This window comes from Coenobita brevimanus, chromosome 45 (genome assembly GCF_032717465.1).
Source record: "Coenobita brevimanus isolate Jiangsu-jjx chromosome 45, ASM3271746v2, whole genome shotgun sequence".
NCBI lineage: Eukaryota > Metazoa > Arthropoda > Malacostraca > Decapoda > Coenobitidae > Coenobita > Coenobita brevimanus.
In genome coordinates, this window is record NC_136998.1 from 3428970 (window position 1) to 3448572 (window position 19603).

Below are 19603 nucleotides of genomic sequence, written 5' to 3' on the forward strand. Positions count from 1 at the left end.
CTACTTTATCCACCATCAATCACTACGCCATCCTGAATCATACACACAAACATTTCCACCCACTGCCTGATATGGACTTAAACATGAGCACAAGTATTAAGTTGACTTCACCTAAGTTCCAAACTATGCAACTGATCAATGAAACAATGAAGCCCTGGGAAGATTTGAGTTTGAGTATGTTCAACCCATATTATGTGTATAGCCCAGCACCTACTGTGTTTATAATCTTCTGTATTGTATTTGCAATAGAGCTGTTCGCAATGCACAGAATGCACGCAAGAATTGCAAATTTGGAGTCAGTATTTAGTGGGGGTAGAGTATGCATTCGAGTTAACCCCCCTGAATGAAGTGTACATATTTTGTATATAGTATTAATTATATTAAAAATAAAAACTCATATGAACGTATACCAGTATCATTATCTCTATATGAAATATTAATAGCTCTTACCATAGTCTTAACTTAGAACTTTGTTTTTTTGCATTAATGCATTTTGCTGTTATGCATACACATCTTACAAAATGTCATACAATAACCAATTTAACCACATTGCATTTGTTCAATTATGTATACAACTTGTTTAAAATGTAATATTATTGGATCATTACAATATTAACATGAATATTATATCTATGCAATATTATAATCAATGTTATGACTTAATAAATTAGCATATGTCAATGATGATCGCAGTCGGAAGACCGCCAGTTCGCATGATCGAGCGATGCCAGGACTGTAAAATATCTTAATGCATAATGACCAGCAACATACATAATATAGTCTAGAGGTTATGTGAATGTCAAACCTAGGGGCCAAAGGAAGTAACGTTAGCAAGTCTCCAGAATGAACACACCAGCACAATAGCCCACAAACAGCGCCTCGTGACCATACACACACATACACACATACACACACACAGGCTTCTAGAACATTTCAACAACAGTATATATAGCACACGTGACACGACCCCTGCTAAACAAGAATGTAGGAATCAGAGCTCAGAAAGGGGCAAGCCACACAACTGGCAGGCAGTGGAGAGATCAAATACGAAGAAGGGTCCGACTAGACTTAGCTAGTAACTTAAGTCCCTATGTAATATGCACGCTGCTCTACTTTGACCTTCTTTGAAGATAATAAATCAAGATCAACTTCCTGTATTCATCTTTAACTCCTCCTGCTCTTCATTTATCAAAATAACTTTAACCAAAACTCAAACTCACCTATTACACGAAAAAAGAGTTACATGTATATACAGTAAATGGTGACTACGAGGTTCCAACAAACTTGTCTAGCCCAGGACTCCTATGCTCCTCATGGGGCAACACTGGATTAGATAATGAATGACTGTTTATGTTTAAAAATATTATATTTACTCATAAACACAACTTATCCTTCTTAATAGACTAATGAAGACAGAGTTTTTTCTCCTGCAGCATGATGACGTTTAATTTGTCTTAATCCAGCTGTCACCAAATGATTTTACATACATCTCAATCTTTCCATCTGATGATGTCTTTTGAGAATTATTCGTTCTACCTAAACATAATTACTTCCAGCCTAGGGAGAGACATCCTCTCGGTGAAAGATTTAATGGAGACTCCATCACCACAAACTGGCAAGCCACTTCAACGCCAGGCCACTTCATCGACATAACTACTTCAACTTCAAGACCATTCCTACGTCAAGACCACTCCTACATCACCTTCCCCGTTTCTGTTCCATATCTAGTCATGAATCTTTGTTTTGAATCAGTGTTATATGGTCTTTGATACCTGGTGTTAGGAATCCATAACTCACTTTAATTCTGTAATAATCTATCTATCTATCTATTGCCAGTCGCCTTAATCCCATACAGGGTGGCCACAAACAAATCGCCGCCACGTCACGCTGTCCCCCGCCATTTCACTCCCTTGCTCCCAAATCACACCCCTCTCTCTTATATACCTCTCCACTCCATCACTCCATCTCATCCTTGGCCTTCCCCTCCCTCTCTCCCCCTCCACTTCACTCACATACACTCTCCTCGTCAGTCTCTCACTCTCCATCCTCTCCACATGGCCAAACCACCTCAATGTGTTTCTCCTAACGCTTCCTATCACATCCACATCCACATCACAACGCTCCTTCACATCCTCATTTGTCAGTCTGTCTCTCCATATAACTCCACAGCTCCTTTCAAATAACTCATTTTCACAGCTCTCACTCTTGACTTGTGTTCCTCCAGCAACGTCCAAGCTTCACTTCCATACGTTAGAGTTGGTATGACAATAATGTCATGTAATAACTTTTTCACTTCCATGCTCACTTCCCTATTTCTTATCACTGCCTTCAAGGAACCAGCCTTTATTCCTTGTTGTTCCCTTTCAAGCACTTCACCCTCCAAACTTCCATCTTTACTCATCACACTACCCAAGTACTTAAACGTACTCACATTTTCCATTTCTTCATCATCCAGCCTCACTGTACATTCACTGACTTCATCTTTCTCGAAGACCATAACTTTACTCTTCTCTACATTCATCTTTAGATTCCGTTTCTTACACACTCTCCCAAACTCATCCACCAAGCCTTGCAGTTCCCCTTCGTCTTCACTTAACAACGCAGTATCATCTGCAAACAACAGTACATAGAGTTTCCAAACACTGCTCTCTCTCATTAGGGCCACTCCAACATCCACTGCCTTACCTTATATCTCTTTTATAACCCCATCCATATACAGATTGAACAACCATGGAGACATGACACATCCCTGTTTCAACCCAACCTTCAAACAGAAAAAACTCACTCAGTTCACTATCCTCATGCACTGCAGCCTTAGCACCCTCATACATACTCTTCACAGCATTCAACAACTTCCCATCTACTCCATATATTTTTAATACTTTCCACAATCCTTGTCTATCCACCCTGTCATATGCTTTCTCCAAATACATGAAGGCCGCATACAACTTCTTTCTCTTCTTTAGAAACTTTTCCACTAATGATCCAAGAATGAATATCTGATCTATACAACCTCTTCCCTTCCTAAAGAATCCCTGTTCTTCTCCAACTAATTCCTCTGTTATTTCCCTAACTCTGTCAATAAGTATCCTACCGTATACTGTTCCTATTGCACTAAGAAGACAAATGCTCCTATGATTACCACACACTTCTTTTCCCTTTGTACAAGGGAATAAATTTACCTGACTTCCAATCCTCCGGGACTCTACCTTCCTCCCAGGCCAATTTGCACATCTTCCACATCCATTCTACTGCTATCTCTCCCCCATGCTTCAGCATTTCACCACACACTCCATCAATTCCTGGGGCTTTTTCCATTTTGATTTTCTTCATTGCTTCCACAACTTCCATCCTACTGATTTCTTCCTGTCTTCTCACCTCCCTCCTTCTCCCAGCCATTCCCCAACCACTTATACTTGCATTACCTTCATTCCCTATGTTCAACAATTCCTTAAATTGTTCTCTCCATCTGCTCACTTTTTCTCCCTTCTCCACTAGTAATCTACCACTTTTATCTTTCACTCTCCTACTAACTTCACTGACACCCTGTATTAATAATAATAATAATAATAATAATAATAATAATAAAATAAAAATCGTCATAATTCTGAAAGGTTAATATGGGAACATCCGAGCTAGAGAACATTTTCTACCCGTTTTAACACCTGCAGAACAGTATCTCCATTCTTCTTGTTGATCAGCTTCAATCTGTGTGGACAATCAGACCCATCAACTACAGGCAAGCAAACGTTCCTTCCGGGGCGTCCTGTGCAGTGAACTGATGTTCCATACCGGTTGACAACGCTTGGATTTACCAGGGTATGTGGAAAAGCGAGGTTTGGTTTCTGGTTGTATGTGGCATTTGTGCCTCTACGCAGTTAACAGGGGCACCTTAGTAGGCTCTACTTCACCCTTTGATCAAGTTACATGGTTACCATCTAGCATTGTAAATGATTTCCGGTGTTACACGAAACCATGAGATTTGTCACTTAAAGAGAAAGAAAGTGATACAGAATGACAAGAAGGACAGGACGAAATAGAAAAGAGGAAGATACAGATCTAGAATGAAAAAGGCGAAGGAAGGCTTAGGCTGCTCCTCCTGTAGAAGAAGACCATAGGACTCTTATTTTACCCACAGAACCTGTTCCCGATTGGGGATATACTCCGCACTGACATGTTCCTATCATGGACCTATTTTCTCGCTACACACCAACCCTTCCGATCAACCCTGCTCACCCACCCACACTTACCCAGCCGTCCCCCCAACCCCCTCGTCCACCCACGCTGCAGGACCACCTACACCCAACCATGCCTACGTACTTCACACACCCTAACCACAACCCCCTCTTAACCCACCATACCTCCCACACACCCCTCTTAACCCACCTTCTCCCCCCACACCTATCCATCAACTAAACCTTGCCAACCCACCCCACCCAATCCGTCCACCTAACCGACCCGTTGTTGCTAATAATGATATGGTTGTAGAAATTAAAAAAAAAAAAATTACAGTAATTGGCTACCATGTTTCCACCATGTTGACTTGATCATTTCTAATTAGTTCTTATCTTGGCCATGAAGGGCGACACTTTGGCAACTGTAATGTGCACAAGTGTATTCGCAATAGAATTTTTCACCTGTTGTTAGAAGGTTGTTAGAAGGTCCTATATGCATCCCTCTCGATTTCAGTAGAAGACAGACAGACATTCTCTCTCTCTCTCTCTCTCTCTCTCTCTCTCTCTCTCTCTCTCTCTCTCTCTCTCTGTATATACATACATACATACATATATATATATATATATATATATATATATATATATATATATATATATATATATAATTATACAGAGACAGACAGAAAGAGACAGAGAGAGCAGCCCGATGCCTCGCCTTCATCCTGTTCATCAAGTACAGTTAATATGATAGAGAGGTTTAGTTCACACACGGACACACCCACAAATCCAACTTTGACACGCCCATTTGGTTTTGAACATTGTCTGTGTGGTACTAAAGTACATATCTTCATTTTTGCTATATTCTTGACACTTTCATCAGGCTGACTCTAAACCGGTTTTAAGATAATAGTTACACTGGCCTTCGAATAGTTATGACTGTGAATTTAACATTGGTCTTCGCTTTACTGTTGTCAAAGTTAAAATTTCTTCTTTCATACAGTACTTAACTCTAAATGCCTCCACATCATTTTTTTTTTTCTTTTAATGCCTGGAAGAAGGGACCAATGGTTAGAAGTTGACAAGATTGTTCCCTCCAAGAGAAAAACATAAAAAGTAGATTATGGAGGCCAAATTCAATACCGGTTCATTTCTAGATTTTATTTTTTTCAAATGCAAGAAAGAAGGAACCAAAGGCCAGCAGCCAGCAAACTATTCCTTCCAGGATAAAAAAAAAACAAGAACAATACAAAAGACAGCCAATTTCAAGATCCGTTCATTTCGAGATGCCTGGACACACTGCATTTGAAAGACTGGAGATCATAGGAAGTAGGAAGTACAGACAGAGAGAGACAGTTACAGAGTTGACCTGTTGCGTAAATGAAGGACTGGGAGTAACGGTTAACTCATGCATTAGAGAGTTGGACAGAAAACGGATGAGAGTTTGTTGCTAGATGAGTGTTACATAGAGGTGGAGCGATGCCAGCCGACAGTTCAGAGGAGCAATGACCATTGAAGCAGCGACAGAAAAGAGATAAGGATGCAACAGTTCGGCGAAGAGACGGAGGTTAAAGGGAGCCAGTAAGAGGAGGAGAGTTAATGAGACGAAAAGCCTTTGACTCTACCCTATTGAGAGGAGCTGTATGTGGGGAGCCTCCCCACACATGAGAGCTGTACTCTAAACAGGGGCAAATAAAACCCATGTATAAAGTCAACAACTGTACAGGGGTAAGGAGGGTACGCAGTCGGCTTAGCACACCCAATCTCTTGGAAGCAGATTTTACAAGAGATGCAATATGATCTTTCCAAGATTAGTCCCGAGTGAATGAAACCCCAAGCAAGTTCAAGGATGATGCAGGATTAAGCTGGATATTATTAAACGTTAGTGGGTGCTCCTGTGGAAGACTGTGTCGGGTTGATAGGTGTAAAAACTGAGTCTTTGATGCTTTAAAAACAACAAGATTATTTTTACCCCAGTCAGAGATATAAGCCAAGTCAGACATTACGTGTGGCATAGCCTCATCCCTTGTTTGTTGAAGTAACTGCTGAGATGGACTGTGCGGGAACAGAATGGAAAGGTGAGGGGTGGAATCATCAACTTATGAGTGGATAGGGTTAGATGTACAGACTACAAGGTCATTGATGAATAAAAGGAAGAGAGTTAGTCATAGGACAGAGAACTGAGGAACACCACTGTTGATAAATCTAGGAGAAGAATGACGGCCGTCTTCAACAGCGGCTATAGAACGACCAGAAGGGAAGCTATAGATGAAGGTACAGAGAGAAGGATAGAAACCGTAAGAGAGCATTTTGGAAATTAAAGATTTATGCCAGACTCGATTGTATGCATTTGAGATGTCAAGTGCAATGGCAAAGCTTTCGCCAAAGTCCCGAAAGGAGGATGACCACGAGACTGAAAGGTAGGTGAGAAGATCGCCAGTGGAGCATCCCTGACGGAACTCAAACTTACGATTAGAACGTTGCTTGTGATAGGAAAGATGCTTTAAAATATTTCTGTTAAGAATTGACTCGAAATCTTTTGGGACACAGGATGTTAAAGCAATTGGGCGATAGTTAGAGGTTAGGGAATGGTCACCCTTCTTTGGTACTGGCTGAATGAGAGCAAACTTCCAGCAAGAAGGAAAGGTACAAGTTGAAAGACAAAGGGTGCAAGCACAGAAGTACAGTTCTTGAGGACAACAGGAGGGACTCCATCAGGTCCATATGCCTTTTTAATATTAAGGCCAGTGATGGCAGAAAATACATCAGCTGAAGAATTTTTAATGTCAGCCATGAGGAAGTCTGAGAGGGGAAGTGATGGAGAAACAGCACTGGAATCGTCTAACGTGGAATTGGAGGAGAAAGTCTGAGTGAAGGGATCTGCCTTATCAGTAGAAGAAATACCTATAGAGCCATCAGAGTTGAAAAGAGGAAGGAAGGATGATGAGTTAAGTTGTTTGAAAGGTTTTTGACAAGATGCCAGAAGGAGCGGGAAGAATTCGAGTTGGAGAGTTGAAAGCATTTAGTACAGATGACATTATTTTTAGCATAGCAAAGAACAGACTTAGCATGATTCCGGGCAGAAATATAAAAAAGATGTGATTCACGGGTGGGTTGGCTCCAGTACCTCTTATAGGCCCCCTCCTTGATGTGGACAACATTAGAACAAGCGTGATTAAACTAAGGTTTTCTTGCATTAGTCAAAGGATATGAGAAGGGAATGTCTGCTTCCATGCCTGAGAGAATAACCTCTGTAATGCGCAAGGCACACTCAGATGGCTCCCGGCCATGGAAGCAATAATCATTCCAAGAAAAATCAAAGAAGTACTGCCTGAGGGCCTCCCAATCCACAGCTCCAAAATGCCACAGTCGATATTTCTCTGGGAGGTCCACAGGCAGTACCGGAGCGATAGGACAGGTCAAGGTAATATGGTTGTGACTGGAGGAGCCCAATGGAGAAAAAAGATTAACAGGGTAAGCAGAAGGATTGGTTGTAAGGAAGAGGTCAAGTGTGTTGGAGCTCTCTCCAAGGCAGTCAGGGATATGGGCAGGGTGCTGTACAAGCTGCAATAGGTCATTAAGGATAGAAAACATGTAGGCTTGTTCACCAGGTGGATCAGTGAAAGAAGAGGAGAGCCAAAGGTGGTGGTGAACATTGAAATGTCGCAGAATGGAGATTTCAGAGAAAGGAGTAATTGGCAGAATGTGTTCCACTGTAGAAGTAAGGTAGTAGAAGAATTTTTCATAGTTAATAGAATTAGGGGATAAGTAAACAGCGAAGATAAATTTAGTCAGAGAATGACAGGAAAGCCGAAGCCAGAGAGTTGTGAATTCAGTTCAGGAACACGAGAGCAAGATAAGTCGTTGCATACATATGCACAACAGCCACCTTTGGCTTTGAAATGAGTATAGAGAAAGTAGGAGGAAACTGATAAGGGTTTGCTGTCAGTTGCCTCTGACAGCTGAGTCTGTCAAGAAGAGAAGGTGAGGTTTACAGGAGGAAAGGTGGTGCTCGTCAGAAAGTTAGAGGAAAGGCCGCAAATGTTGCAGAAATGAAGAAGTGAGTCAGACAGTGGTTCCAGGCATCTCGTTGAGTCGTCACCGGGAGAGGGGCGGTTGGGGACATTTATGGTCCCCCCCCCTTGGGGACTCCGAGGCCTGGTTTTTGTGTGCCATTTTTTTAAATTTTGAAAAGGAAGTGTAGTGTGTATTGTGCATGGAGACTGGTGTTGACAGTTAAAAAAAACTTATATTGGAGAGCATGCTGGCCTACTCTCTGTGTTACTGAAACACTGAAAAAGTTCAGCAAAGGGGGATGGTCAGGAACCAAACCTGAGGGCTGATGAAACGGGAGCTCCAGCAATCCCTGTCATCAGCTCTCCATCCACTTTGAGAGTACTGCCCTGCTCGACTGGTGCTACAGTCTACTCCTGACCACACTGCGTTAAAAAAGGATGGGAGTCATAGACTGTACGAAATAAAGACAGAGGAAGACGGTTCCAGAGTTGACCTGTTAATGGTTACCTCTTGCCTTTGTGGTGGAGGGATATAAACGGTCAGTTCAGTGGAGCAGTGACCATTGAAATAGCGATGGAAAATAGACAAAGATGCAACAGTGCAGGGAAGAGACACAGTTTTGAAGGAGTCAATAAGAGGAGAGTTAATGAGCCAAAATACCTTTGACCTTGTTGATAGGAACTGCATGTGAGAAGGCTCCCCACACATGAGAGTTGTATTCTTCACAGGGACGAATAAATCCTCAGTAAAAGGTCAACAACTGCACTGAGGTAAAGAAGACATGGCGTTGGCTTAGCACACTTAGTCTTTTGGAAGCAGATATTACAGTAGACGTAATAATATCTATCCAAGATAAATCCAGAGAGAATGAAGCCCCAGGTATGTTCAGAGATGAAGCAGAACTGACTTGGATATTGTTAAAAATTAGAAGATACTTCCGTCGAAAGTTGTAAGAATTGGGTTTTTGATGTATCAAAAACAGCAAGATTACTTTTTCGCCAATCAGAGATATGAGCCAAATCAGATTTTAGGTGTGGCATAGCATCATCTCTTGTGTGTTCAAGTAACTGCTGAGATGGAAGCAGCAGGAAGTGAATGGAAAGGTGAAGTGTGGAGTCATCAGCATATGAGTGGATAGATTTAAAGTTAATTGATGAAAAAACGGAGGAGAGCTGGTGATAGAACAGGACCCTGAGGAACGCCACTACTGATAGCCCTAGAAGAACGGTGGCCGCCTACAACAGCAAGTACAAAACAACCAAGAAAGACGCTAAAGTTGAAGGCACAGATGGAAGGACAGCTGTAAAAAGGCAGTTTGGAAACTAAAGATTTATGGCAGACTCGAACGAAAGCCTTTGAAATGTTATGTGCAATGACGAAGGTTTCGCTAAAGTCCCAAAAGGAGGATGACTAGGAGTCTGAAAGAAACGTGAGGAGGTAGCCCATGTAGTGTCCCAGGAGGAACCCATACTGACGATCAGAAAGGTTATGATGAGAAAGGTGCTTTTTTTCGAGAATAGTCTCAAAAGCTTTTTTAATACAGAATGTTAAAGCAATTGGGCGATAGTTAGAGGGTTGGGAATGGTCACCCATCTTTGGATGACAGCAAACTTCCAGTAAGAAGGAAAGGTACAAATTGGCAGATAAAGGCGAGTGAGTTTACCTAGGGAGGGTGTAAGCACAGGAACACAGTTCTTGAGGACTACAAGAGGGACTCCATAAAGCCCCTTGTTAGTACTGAGGTCAGTGATGGCAGAAAGTATATGAAGAATTTTAATGTCAGTGATGAGGAAGTCAGAGTTGTTGGAGGAACAGCACCGGAATCGTCTAATGCTGAATTCGAGGAGAAAATCTGAGTGAAGAGTTCTGCCCTATCAATACAAGAAACAGCTACAGAGCCATCGGAGCATAAAGGAGGAAAAGATGATTATGTAAAGTTGTTAGAAAGGTTTTGGACAAGGAGCCAGAGGGGGCAGAAAGAATTTGAGTTAGAGAGATCAGAGCATTTAGTACAAATGAAGTCATTTTTCTATCTATCTATATACCTAGGCTGCTTCTCCCAAGGAAAGGGAGGTAGCCGAGACAGGACGACACACTCCCAATCTACTCATCCACTCAAACACATTCATTTGCATCATAGCCCCAAGGAGAGAAGGGACATTTCCTCACCACACCACACCGCACGAGGGTCAACTGCGCAGTGCAATCAGTGACATCCGCAGCAGGACCCGACAGCAGAGCTGGTTTACCCCTGCCACATCATAATAGACCCATCCCCTTACCCACACTTGACCTGATCAGCTGATCAGACCAAATGCGGAAGAATATCCCCTCAGGGCTGCGTCATCATTTATTCATTCACAATTTCTCTCCATGTATTTCTGTCACGCACAGCCACTCTTCCTTGCTCAACAGACATCCCTTTCGGATCCAACGCTCTCTTCACACTATCCATCGATCCTATTCGTGGTCTTCCTAACACCCTTACACCTCTCACATCAGATCTAGTTATCTTTTTCACCAATCACTCATTATCCATTCTCTTCATATGCCCAAACCATCGCAACACCCTCTGCTCAACTCGATCAGCCATCTCCCGAACAACTCCAGTTCTCCTTTGCACTTCATCATTTCTCACTTGATCCATACACGTCACTCCACACATACTCCTCAAACACCTCAACTCCATTACATTCAAACTTTTCCTCTCTACTACACCCATATTCCATGTTTCAGCCCCATATAACGCAGTCGGTCCCACAACACCCTCATACAACCTTCTCGTTACATCCATTCTAAGCAAACGAAATCTAAACACTTTTTTCATTCCTTCCAGCACCTTTCCTACTTCATTCATTCTAAACTTCACTTCTGCATCTATTCTACCATCCACAGCAACATGTGACCCTAAACACTTAAAATACTCTACCTCCTCAAGTAACTCACCATATCAAAACTATATTCATCTTCCTACCATCTACCGACCTCTTACACTTCATCACTTTACTCTTATTCTCATTTACTTTCAATTTCCTCCTTTCACACACCCTTCCAAACTCCTCTACCAACTGTCTCAATCTCGCCTCTTAATCTGCCACCAGTGCAGCAACATCTGCGAACAGCAGCTGCTTCAGATTCCACTCTCTACCATCAACATTCACCTGACTCAGATCTCGACCAAAAACTCTTGCATTCACCTCCCTTACAACACCATCCACATAAATATTAAACAACCAAGGCGACATCACACATCCCTGCCGCAGCCCAACTCTCACGGGAAACCAATCACTCACAGTATTTCCCACTCTTACACACGCTCTACTACTTACATAAAAACTTTTCATCCCTTTTAGTAACCTACCAACAGTCCACAAAGCCTCCCTATCAGTTCTATCATACGCTTTCTCTAAATTCATGAATGCCCAAAACACATCCTTGCCTTTCGCTAAATATTTTTCACACATTTGTCTCACAGAAAACACCTGGTCCACACATCCCCTCCCTCTCCTAAAGCCACACTGCTCATCACTAATCACTCCCTATGTACCCTCTCTAACTCTCTTAATTAACACTCTACCATACACCTTACCTACAACACTCAACAGACTTATACCCCTAAAGCTAGTACATTCATACTTATCACCCTTGCTTTTATACAACGGGACTACACAAGCACTTACCCAGTCAATTGGCACCATACCTTTCACAAAACACACATTCAACAATCTTACTAACCAGTCAACAATAGTCGCTCCACCACCCTTCAGGCATTCCACAGCACACCCATCCATACCTGCAGCTTTCCCTGTTTTCATCTCCTTTACTGCCTCCTGCACTTCCTCCTTCGTGATCAAAGAATCATTCAACTCTCCCAACACATTTATTCCTTGCACCCTTTCATCTGCTACAATCTCAGCCTCCCTCTCCTCCTCTACATTTAACAATCTTTCAAAATGCTCTGCCCATCTCTTCCTTACTGCATCCATCTCAATTAACATCCTTCCATCCTCTGCTTTTACTCGTTCTTCCTTCCCAGACTCTCCCTTTCGCACCCTTTTCACCTCCTTCCAAAACATTTTCTTATTCTGTTGAAATTTCTCAGTCAACCGCCTACCCCACCTCTCATCTGCTGCCACTTTAGCATCACGCACAGCCCTTCTCGCCCTAGTCCTCTTTTCCTTATACCTCTCATATGACACCTCATCCTTCCTCTGCAACCACACTTCATATGCATGTCTCTTCTCAGCCACACCCATACTTACTTCCTCACACCACCATTCACTTCCTTTTCTTACACCACCACCCACTCATCTCACACCACACACCCTTTCCGCATACCCCACCACAGCACTCTTAAACAACTGCCATTCCTCCTCCACACTGCCATTTTCCTGATGTTTCACTGCATTCCATTAATCTTTTAATTTCTCCTGATACTCTATAATTTTCTCTCTTTTGTCCAACTCACTCACTTTCAAAACCTCCCTGCCACACCTAACTCTCCTAGCTCTCACCCATCATCTCTTACCTACTCTTAACTTTCCCTCCACCAGGGAGTGGTCAGACATACCTCCACCCTCCCCTCTCAGAACTCTCACATCCAACAAATTTCCTATTACATTCCTAGACACAACCACATAGTCTATCAATGCTTTATCAACAAGTCTTCCTCCCTCCTGTCTCACCCATGTATACTTATAAATATCTTTCTTCTCAAATAGGGTATTTCCAATCACAATCTCTCGCTGAACGCACAACCCTATCATTTGTTCCCCATTTTCATTCCTTCCAGGCACACCATGTTTACCAGCTACACCTTCAGCTGCTACATTTCCCACTCTAGCATTCAGATCTCCCATCATTACCACATTCACATTCACTCCAAAACTCTGTAGACACTCATCAACATCATTCCAGAAAGACTCCCTCTCTTCTTCATCCCTTTCACTACCAGGCCCATATGCACTTACAAACACCCACAACTCGCGTTCAAATTTCGCTTTCACCCACATCAGTCTCGATGACACCTCCTTCCATTCAGTCACACACTGCTGTACTTCCGGACTCACTAACAAGGCCACACCTTCTCTTGCCCTTCCTCTTTCAACACCTGACAATCTTCTATTCACACTTCCAAACATAGACTCACCCTTCCCTTTCATCTTTGTTTCACTCAAAGCTAGCACATCCAACTTTCTTCTCACAAACATTCTCCCAATCTCCTTTTTAGCCTCAATCGTACTACATCCACGCACATTCATAGATCCAATCTTCAGGGTACGGGGATAACTCAATCTCCCATCCCTTTCTCTGGCCTGTCTCTTTTTAGGAAATAAAAAACAGAGGAGGGAGTCCCTAGTCCCCTCACCCCATCCCCTTTAGTCGCCTTTTACGATACGCAGGGAATCCGGTGGCAGTATTCTTCCTAACAACCTGGCCGAAGAGTAGCAGTACCACCCCATAGTGCCGCCAGATTGTGTCCCCCCTGCCACAGGGGGAAATCATTTTTAGCATTGCAAATAGCACACATAGCACAATTCCGGGCGCAGATATAAAAGAGATGAGATTCATGGGTCGGGTGGCTCTGGCATTTTTTGCAGACTTTCTTGTTGTGGAAAGCATTACAAAAAGCTTTATTAAACCAAAGTTTTCTTCCATTAGTCACAGGATAAGAGAAAGGAATGAAGGCTTCCATGACCGATAGAATAACCCCCCTAATACACAAGGTACATTGAGATACCTATCGGCCATGGAAGCAAAAATCATTCCAGGGAAAATTAGAGAGGTACTGCCTGAAGGCCTTCCAATCAGCAACTCTAAAGTGCCACAGCCACCACATCGTTGGAGAGTTCACAGGCCTTACTGGAGCAATAGGACAGGGGAAACTGATAGGGCTGTGACCGGGGGAGCCCAACTGAGAGAAAAAATTAACAGCATAGGCAGAAGAATTACTGTAGTGGTAAAGAAAAGGTCAAATATGTTAGAATTCTCTCCAAATCGGTCAGGGATATGGGTAGGGTGCTGTACAAACCACTCTAAGTCATTAAGGATTGAAAGGATGTAGGCTTGTTCACCAGGTGGATCAGTGAAAGGACAGAGGAGCCGAAGGTTGTGGTAAACACTGAAATCACGTAGAATGGTGATTTCAGAGAAAGTAGAAATTGGTAGGATGTGTTCCATCTTACAAGTGAGATAGTCAAAGAACTTTTCACACCACAGATATATATTTAACAGGATAGCCGAAACCAGGGAGTAGAGAATTCAGGAGATTTATATTCAAGAACACAAAAGCAAGATATGTTGTTGCATGCACATAGACAGCAGCCACCTTTGACTTTGAAGTGATTATAGAGAAGGTAGGAAGATACAGAGAAGGGTTTACTATCAGTTGCCTTTGGCGGCAGAGTCTCAGTAAGGATGAGAAGGTGAGGTTTCAAGGAAGAGAGGCGGTGTTCAACAGAAAATTCGAGGGACGGCCACGAATGTTTCAGAAATGAGGAAGAAGTAAGTACACTGGTTCCATAAATCTCTCTTGGCTATCACCTGGAGAGAGTCGGATGGTGGGGGCTCTTATGGTCCTCCACTAGCTCCTCCCGCCCCCCCTTGGGGAACCTGAGGCTGGGCGTTGACATGCCAGTTTCGCTGATTTTGGAATAAGAAATGTGGTGTGTATTGTCATGTCGTTTGGTGTTGACAATTAGAGGAATTATTATGTAGGAGAATATGCTGGCCTACTCTGTGTGTTACCTAAACACTGATGAAGGTCTGTAAAGGGGGATGGTCCTGAGGGCTGATGAAACGCGAGCATCAGCTCTCCCTGTCATCAGTTTTCCATCCATCTTGGAAGTACTGTCCCGTTCGACTGGTACCAGAGTCTGTCATAGGAAAACAGCTCTTTGGTACCTTGCCATGTGACCGTGACTATTACTGTACTCTGTTGTGTAAAAGAAAAAAAAAAAGTCAACTTCTCTAATCTCCAAAAATAATACCACGAGAGTCTCCTTAAGAAAAAAAACAAAAAAACTTTTAGTTATATACTTCATACACAGACACAGCCGTCGAAATCTTACCATGCCCTTTAACCTTTACATTTGGCTGATATTTCTCAAAGTAGAATCCCTTCGTTTCTGTCTTGCCTTCAACCCTTCCTCCGATGTTGGTCTAAAAAATGCAAAATTATGTAAACTGACCTCGCCAGGTGGCCCTGACTGTTTTTATAATTAAGAAATAAAATGCAAACATGAATCTTACCCACAGAGTCTGTGAAGGTTAGTATGGAACTGCTGGACATTTTTTGCTCTCTCTCTCTCTCACACACACACACACACACACACACACACACACACACACACACACGCACGCGCGGGAGCACCCGCTGAGCAAAACATTAAAACCCATCGGGATATCACCAGCGAGGGTATATTAGATATTAGTATTTATTTTCCGGTTAAGCAGTGTGGTATGCTATGTTTAAGTATTTGCCTGTTGTTTTGTTGATGTCGCCTGTCCGATGAGGTGTCTCCTAATATTAACAAAATCGTCTTGGAGATGCAAAAATGAAATATGGCGACATCTGAATGGGTTAAGGCAGACAAATTCTGATCCACTCTATTTGAGTTAGTCTCCCCCAGACTAAATAAAATTAATAAAAGGAGACGAAGGAGAAAAAAGAAATTGAAAAACTTTTGCTAGCTGAAGGGGTGATATGTCACCATTCCATGTTATACACCAACTACTGAGAGTGTGTATCCCTGTGTTTCCATATAGACATACCGTTTATGAAAACTGGTTTTTGACTTATCGATAGTTTGTGTACGGGTATGGATGTATGGATGTGAATATTTATGTATGTAGAATATTTTTTGTCAAAGTAATGTAGTTATGTGCATAGTGTTTTTGCAACTCTTCATTTGGAAGATACAGGAAAGCACATATTTCCATGTGTATGTGGAGAGAATGGATAACAATAGAGTGGTGAAAAAGATATATCTGAGCGAATTTAAAGGAGGGAGGAGGCTAAGTAGGCCAAGGAGAAGGCGGAGGGACATGGTGGATGAGTGTGTGAGGAAGAGAGGTATGGAAGTCGGTGAGGCTAGGGATCTGACAAGAGATCGAGCTGGCTGGATGAATGTTCTGAGAAGTGCATGATCAGTGATTTGACACCATTTTATAACATGACATCGTTCGGATTGACTCTATCGGATACTTTTATGTGAAGCTACAAAATGTGATGAAAGTTTTCGGCGTATCAGATAGACCAAGGATTCCGGGGGCTTGAATGATGAGTGAATGGAAACGTGGCCCATTGGACTGGGCAAACTTGGGCTGTCTGGATGTTGCTGTTCCTCACCCCCCCCCCCCAGGATGAGAAAGGAGGTCCGGATGATGATGATCATGATAATGATGATAAATATATATATATATATATATATATATATATATATATATATATATATATTTATTGCCAGACTCCATAATCCCATAAGGAGTGGCCATTTGACTTTGAGTTATTTGTTTTACGGGGAGGGGCACTAAACCTCCACCAACCCACTTCCTGACACGTAGGGAGCACGTATGATTTGGTTATATGGTTACCACTCGGCGTTGTAAATGGTTTCTTGGCTTACAGGAAACCATTTGGCTTTTCACGCAATGTAAAGCCACCTGTAATGGAAAGAAAAGCAATAAGAAGTGACAGGAAAGATGGGAGAAATAGGATGAGAGGAGGGGAGGCACAGAAAAAGAATGATAAAGGTTAAGGAAGAAGTAGGCAACACTACATCAAGTGATATATATATATATATATATATATATATATATATATATATATGTGTGTGTGTGTGTGTGTGTGTGTGTGTGTGTGTGTGTTTTATATCCGGTTCCGAAGGCACAGAATAATTCTTCCCACGCACTGAATGACACAGACATACGTGTTGCAGTTGCCGCTCTGGGAGTGTTTGTGAAATGTCCATGGGTTTTTTATTGGAAAGGAAAAGCATAAACACAAACTGCTTTGTTCTTTATCAAGGATTTAGACTACAACAAAGATGCTTAATAACAAAAGCTAATACACAAACACCTAGTGAAACTAAGTGTTGTGTAGCTTTGGATTAGGTCCCGGCTCCTGATCCCGAGGGGCTTCCTTAACAGCAGGTTGGCTCGTAAACCAAGATTAGTCTGACGCGTGGTGAGTATGTGACTGCACTGGTGGCAGGACAGTGTTGCTGAATCCAGTGACTTTATACGGAAGATTAAGGTAGAGAATGTAGTGGTCATAACCAGGAAAACGTTGAGATACGGTATGATGAAATGAATGAAATGCAACCTTTCTGATATGCACTGTTCAGTAGACGGTATAGTGAAGCATGTGGGTTGGCTTAAAAAAAAAAAAAAAAAAAATTCACAGAGGGAGGCTGCCATAAATAGTCTGACCCTTAATGCAAGGTGACATGAATAAAAAGATATCCAAGAATGGGTAAATAGAGAAAAGTGGAAAGAAAGGAAGATGAGAAATGGGGAAATGAATATTTCAGGGGAAATGTGAGTCCTTCACAATAACATCCTTCATAATGATGGTTGTTGTAGTGTTGACAGTGTTAACGATGATTGTGGACGTAATGATAATGACTGAGATGGTATGGTAATGATGTTTGTTGTAGTGATGATAGTGGTAGTGATGGAGTGACAATGACAAATGCTGTGATAATGACAGTGGTCATGATACTAGTAGTGATGTTAACAGTTGGTGTAAGAGTGGTTGTAAGCTATTTTTTACCTAAAAATATTGTACGACTGTATACCTTCCAAATGAATTAAAGCGATTCTTTTTTATACGGAGTACAAACTTTTGCACAGTAGTGTACACCAAACGGACCAGGGACCCATGGGAAGAAGGAGTGGGCCACTTTGGACCAGGTAAGGACCGGTATGCAAAGCCATTGCTTTTACCTGGGCAGTGCCAGGTACCAGTCCTAGTATGAGTGTATGGACACTTGGTTCTGTGTACTACAGTGGTACCTAAGAACTTGCACCATTACTTCCACTACCCTGACATTACCAACACTAATAAATATCGATCAGTGACTTGTGTCCTTTGAACTAACTGCACTTCGTTGCTTTTTACTAGTATAATGCGAAATAAAGCAGAAGTTATGATTCTCTCTCTCTCTCTCTCTCTCTCTCTGCAGGGTTATGTATCTACACACACACACACACACACACATACATATATATATATATATATATATATATATATATATATATATATATATTGTTACGGAACAGAGAAAGATAACGTACACTTTAAGTGAGAATACTAAGAGTCACTACTGTCCCGTAAAGTTCCAGGTTCAAAACAAAAGAGTTAGGTAAAATTACAAGTTAAAGTTTAATGCTTAAACTAACAACAAAACATTCAGGACTCATAAGGATAATGTAATGGCAAAAAACAGGTTAAATATATGGTTAACTGCAATAGCCTCTGTTAACACGAAATTAGCAACAGAAAATTGATCGAAGTCAGCCCTGATAAAATGAGATACCAGATAATACTCAGTGAATGCCAGATAAATTATTACAGATATAAACTATTATCAAAAATGACTGACATAAAACCCAACACCAATCAAAAACCTCACTAGCCCTAAGAATTAACCTTATGCTACACAGTACAAGAAAAAATGCAACAACACTTATACTCAAATTACACACAGCTGCTAGATGTTTGGAGATTTCTTGAGCACTCACAATAATAATATCTGTACAGGGGAGGACAGAGATGTGAACAAAATGAGGAGCAGATCTAAGTGGCAATGATGCAGAGACTGAGCTCATTATATAGGGGCCAGGAGAGCTTGATACAACTTGTAAGAAGGACGCGCAAATGAAGCCATGGGGACAAAGAGCTGAAAATCCCGCTCTGAATAACAGAGAGAACGACTTACTCTACTATAACGGTAGAAGGGGGGGACTGAGGCAGAACACGCTCGTGATCAAACATGCAGCAACTGTGCGTTAAAATTACACAAAGGATGATGAAATCATAGGCTATGTAACACCTCCCCACAAAGAAAAAAGAAATTTACAAAGGAAATTTCTTATTACTCTAAAACAATCTGTATATGGCATTACAGAACATGCAAAAGTCTTTCCTAATGATACAAAACATGAGATCTCCCTAGCACGTTCAGTCATAGGTACTTGCCAGTATCCCTTTAACAAATCAAACTTACTTATGTACCTAGCCTTTTCGATCTTCTCTATGCAATCTTCCATGCGAGGGAGAGGGTACGTGTCTGTTTTGGTTATCTGATTAACACGTCTGTAGTCGATGCAAAGCCTCTGTGACCCACCTGGCTTAGGGACTAGAGTGACAGGAGAACTCCACTCGCTCTGACGGGGCTCAATCATCTTGT